The following is a 5,685-nucleotide window of genomic DNA, read 5'->3' on the forward strand; positions in this document are numbered from 1 at the left end:
GGCAGCCTGCAGTGATTGCTCTCTGTAACTGAGACTAATATTCCAATTAGGCTAATTCATCCCCTGGTGCTCTAAACATAGTTATAGGCTTAATCCATATTTCTCCCCTCTTGTCAGCAATACATTTCCATCATTTTGAAGCTCTGGTTTCAGTATAAAAAGTGAGGCCTCGTGGTCTCCTTGGAGTCATTTGTGCCTGGCTGAGGTCTGCCTGGTGCTTCCATTACAGCACGGCTGGTTTTCTCTCCTCTCCCTTCTCTGAAAGACCAGAATCTTTCTGAACCTCTCAGAAGCCCCGTTTCAGACACCCTTAATCTTGTTTTTCCTCCTCACTGCCAAGTTAATCCTCCTCCAAAATTCAAAAATAAAATAAATGTGACAGAGGAAGGGTTTCATTCTTTCTACTGCTCTAAAGTGGAGACAACAGCTACAAACCATGGCTGATTATTAACACAATGGAGCCAAACGTACTCATCAGAAAGCACCCGTGTCCTCCTGTGGTGCCCAAGACACAGGTTACCCCACTGGCAGCTACCAAACAGAACCCCATGAGCCCATTGGGAAGGGGTTGGCCTGGAACCAGGCCTCCTGAGTCTGCATCCCAGCTCCTCCACTTACCACCGGGAGAAGTGGCTCAATATTTCTGAGCCTGCGTTTTCTCATGTGTAAAATGAGAATAATAAGAGTTTTCTCAGATTCTGTTGTATGGGTTAAATGAGACAAAATAGCTGCTTTTTTTGCTTATTACTACATGTCTAGGACAGTGAAAAGCACCTTACATATATTATTTCATTTAATTCTCCCAAAACTCTTTTGGCAAAAGGAAATTACAGTTTATAGAAAGGAAATACCTTGCCCAAGTTCACAAGTGGATCCAAAATAAAAAATTGAGTCTGTCTGATGCCCAGGTCTGCTCTCCCCGCAACCAAAACTTTATATATACATGTTCCATTACAGGAAAGGTCAAAACTGCAGACTATTTTTAAAAGCAGTTTCTTTATCTTCAATTAAATACATTTACTTGAACTAATCATTTTTTTAAAAGGTTGTCAAACAGGAATCTTTCTCAATATGCTTTAATGAACACATAAAAGTCATTTGTAATGAGCACATTGTTTATATGTCAATGGTATTACCAAGCGCTTGAAAATAGTTTGTTTTCTTAATTAGATTAAACAGGCTTCCTGCAATCTTCCTTCCTTTATTGATTTACTTAATGAACCTTTTTTTCATAGATAGTACAAATGTAAATTTAAGCTTGGCCTGTGAACAAATTATCTTAAAGTCTGAATCAGTGGGGCCTTAATTAATGAGGCTTTGCTCTATATCACTAGTGAGCCACAAAGATTTATTATGTTAAAATAGTCATAATGAGGACAATTCTCCACATGGGGCTAAGGAAGAAGGCCTTGCTCGGGTCACTGGAGAAGAAATCGCTTCCTCCCACTTCCACTCAGGTTAGCTTAGGTGGCTGCCGCATTGTCACATAATGGCTCAGTTAGAAGCAAAATGGAGGAGGCAGGAGTTGAAGGAAAGAAGGAATAAGTGAGGCCTTTTGAGAAGGAAGAGTAAAAGGCAGAGCAGGCGCCAGGAGCTAAAACCTGGCAAGTGCTATATCTGGGTCCGGGCAACAGGAAGAGGAAGACAGCCTGAAGATCATGGTTCTGACCAGAATGTTAAGTCCTAAAATTGAAACAAACCTGTGGCAGGTCAGATCAGCAGGTGATCAGAAGCCAAGTAGCAAGGCAAACAATAAAGTCGTTGAGATTTTAGTTGGGGGTGACTGAAGTGGTCTCAGTAAGGCCTAGCACTGGGGTGGAAATAAGAAGATGGCAGTGCCCCCTGAGCTTGCTGGGGTGGCCCAGTTTCAGCAACTCCCAAGAGCAGCCAGTTGGGACCTCTGTGTTTCCAAACCATGAGCCCCACTCCGACAGGACCACCTTCTGGGAAACCTTGCAGCCACCTGGAGAAGATCCAAATGATCTAGACATCAAGACATCAGCCACCCACTTCTTCTCACCTCTAGGACGTTATCTAAGGGGTAAGCTAGACTTATTGCCCTAGGATGCTAGTCATAAACAGGAAGGAGTCCAGTTACCCAGAGAAAGAAAAAGCTACATAAAGGATAGACCTTCGTTAATGCTAGTTAACAGTTCATTAACTATTTTCTTTGTGCCTGGTAGTGTGCTAAGCATTTTACAAACATTACTTAATCCTCACAAGCACCCAAATGTACAAGTGTATTACTAAACCATTTCAGATGTGAGGAAACAAAAGCTTAGAAGTTTCAAATAATTTACCCAAGGCCACACTACCAGTAAGCAGCAAAGCTAGAGAAGATCTGACATGGAGGCTGACACCAGAGCCCACAGTGGGACACACAGTGATGTGCTGTTGAGGAGAAATAACAGATCTGAAAGTCAAAGATCCTCAACCACAGTTAAGGAGCCAGAGAATAACCATGAGCAGACACAGCAGACTTCAGGACTCCGGAGCATCAAGGAAAGATTTATGTTGCCTCAGACCACTGTGATCAGGGAATCATAAATGGCAAGCCATTGGTATGACCCAAAGTCAAAGGTCTGACCTAATTTGACAAAGGGTTGTTTGTCTCAAGGTAGGACCCTGTGTCTACCTGAGGACAGACGTGGACTCCGTGGTTGAAGCAGAGAAGTGATACCTCTGTCCAAGTCATCTTGAATGGGATTTGTGAGGGCAAAATGGGATTACAGGAAATTCCAACAGGTGACGCCAAAGAACCCCTTTCTACATGCAAAATATGAGCTGCCACCATCATTATCTACCTAACCATCACCATCCCTTGAGGTAATAAAGTGCTTTATGAGAGGTGGTTTAAAGTAGTGGTAGAGAACTTGAGTTCCAGCATCACTCAGACGTAGGCTCAAATCCCTGTTCTACTGGTGGTTATTATCTCTGTGATATTGGACAAGCAATCTCGCCTCTTAAAGCTCTGTACTCCCATCTGTAAAATAGTGATACTAAAAATAGAGTTGACTTCATAAAGTTGTCATAAGGATTAAAATAAATCATGTCTACAAAATGCTTAGCCAAGTGCCTGGTATGCAGTGCTCATAAAGACTGCCCATTTACTATTATTTATGCTTTTAAAAACTCTTTCATAGTCACAGAGTCATCTGAATTGGGAAAATCTGGTACCAAGCTCAGCATGCAAATATGAGAGAGTGTATAAGATGTCAAAATTTTCTTGGCTGTGTCTCTGTTCCATTCCTCCACTAAGTGATTTCCAAACAGAGCTGGCAGTTCAAGAAATAGCTTGCCAGTGACCATTTACTGTTTCCTCTGCCCGGGTGGGAAAGGACAATAGTGTGGACACCATTCACTGAACTTTGAAATTTTTCAACAACTAAGTACAATAACCTTAGGTTTTGAATTTTCTCTTGGCATGCATGTTGAGTCAACCCAAGGGAGCAAGCTTAACCTGGCCTTCAGGAATTCCAAGTCCCCACCTTCTCAGTACTTACAACTTAGCAGAATTTAGAACAGGTCCCTTAGGCATGTTAGTTGACATCTACAAATAACTGACTTCTGTTGTCACTATTTTAAGGTAAACATGCACTATCTCCCTAACATATTGTAAACTCCTTGAGAACCGAAACTTGACTTATACTCTCTTCACTTTCCCTGGAGCATCTAGAATGGTGTTGTATGCATAAAAAGTGCCCAATAAATATGTATTGATATTAATAGAGGGACTCAGTATTCAGAAAACAAAAGCAATTTTGTTGAGATGGAGGAGACCTGTGAATCCTTTGTTTACCCATCCCTAACAGCTCCAGGTAATTTGTGTATGTAATTAAGTAATTTATGAGAGTATGCAGGAATAACTGGGGTGCTTTTCCAATGCCTACCCTGATTGCACAAGAGAATAATGTATTGCCAAAGCCATCATGGTGCTAGAGCCCTCCAGGCCTGGAGCACTTCGGTGCTAACTCAAGGACAGTGATTTCTCTGCACCTCAGAGCAACCACCATGGTGGCTCCAAAGACAGAGAATGGTATACTTAAGTACTGACCAAAAAACCGGCTCCTGGAATCTCTGAGTACAAGATGTGACTGTAGCAATCAGTAACTCAAAAGGCCATCCAATCTCTTTCCTGGATATGGATTTAGAACTGCCAGCTGTGGTGTAGAAGAATAGGTGGGCACTGGGGGCCCCTTCCAAATCCGACACGATGATTTTATTCTTTTCTCACTTACTGTAGACTACAGAAGACAGTCTGGCACCAAAAGCAAAATATCTAATAAAATTAAGCACCTGAGTGTTGAAATTTTTAAAAGAGCCATTTGGCAACTTCTATTACTTGCTTGTTGACAGTGTAAACTTTGCTTGGCAAGTTGAAAAGCTATACCAAACAAACCCTATCTCTGGCAATTAGAAGCACTTAAATAAGCTAATATAATCAATTACATGTTTTAATTTGCCAGACAGCATTTACAGGGTTTAATTTTTTGCTGCTACACCTTCCAAATTATCTTCAGGTGGTGTTTGGAATCTACTAGGAAGATGCATGGCAATTGCATTGATATTATCTATGCTGAATTCCTCATACACACCTCCCCCCAGACCAACACCCTCTGCATCCCATACCTAGAGGTGAAGTGACTGCATAGTGAAGAAGAAAAGTCATAAGATGTTTACTTAATTTCTTTATTGCACAACATTCATATAATCCTCCTGCCAGTTTTCCCAAAAAGTTACATAAAAATCAGTTCTGGTAATGATAAAATCCAAATACAGAAAAATATTATTTAAAGGAAAGACACAATGGAAAAATAAGAAAGAAATAAGGAGAAATAAATTAAAGACTGAATCTCTTATCATGACCTGATATCATTTAAAAAGAAAGTTCCCTGATAGAAAAAAAATTAGATGCAAGAATCATCATCAGGATTTTTAATGTTACCAGGGACTTCTGTCATTCTGACATCATCTGGTTTCAATTTTCTAAGAGGATGGCTGCTCTTTATGTTTATATGGTTGCTTATTCCTGATGACGCATAGGAAAGCACCACTGTTTATTATATGTATATTCTAGTGCTTTCCAGATATAGGGAAGAATTATTTGTGGCCCTTATCTATCAATTGAGAAGTAGTTGCCGGCCCCATGGCTGAGTGGTTAAGTGAGCATGCTCCACTTCGGCAGCCCAGGGTTTCACCAGTTCGGATCCTGGGCACGGACATGGCACCACTGATCAGGCAATGTTGAGGCGGCATACCACATGCCACATGCCACAACTAGAAGGACACACAACTAGAATACGCAACTATGTACTAGGGGGATTTGGGGAGAAAAAGCAGGAAAAAAAGATTTCAGCCAGCATAAAACAGAAATACTAACTTATTTGATGTCTTTGAGCAAAACCTCAAATACTAATACCAATTAAATTATGATATTTAAAACATTACCATAATGATTTAGGAGATAACGTAGGATATGGAGAAAGGACAACTGTCCACCACAAAAGAGAAACTACTTCTCAATTGATAGATAAGGTCCACAAATAATTCTTCCCTATATCTGGAAAGCACTAGAATATACATATAATAAACAGTGGTGCTTTCCTATGCGTCATCAGGAATAAGCAACCATATAAACATAAAGAGCAGCCATCCTCTTAGAAAATTGAAACCAGATGATGTCAG

Source organism: Equus przewalskii, chromosome 28 (genome assembly GCF_037783145.1).
Source record: "Equus przewalskii isolate Varuska chromosome 28, EquPr2, whole genome shotgun sequence".
NCBI lineage: Eukaryota > Metazoa > Chordata > Mammalia > Perissodactyla > Equidae > Equus > Equus przewalskii.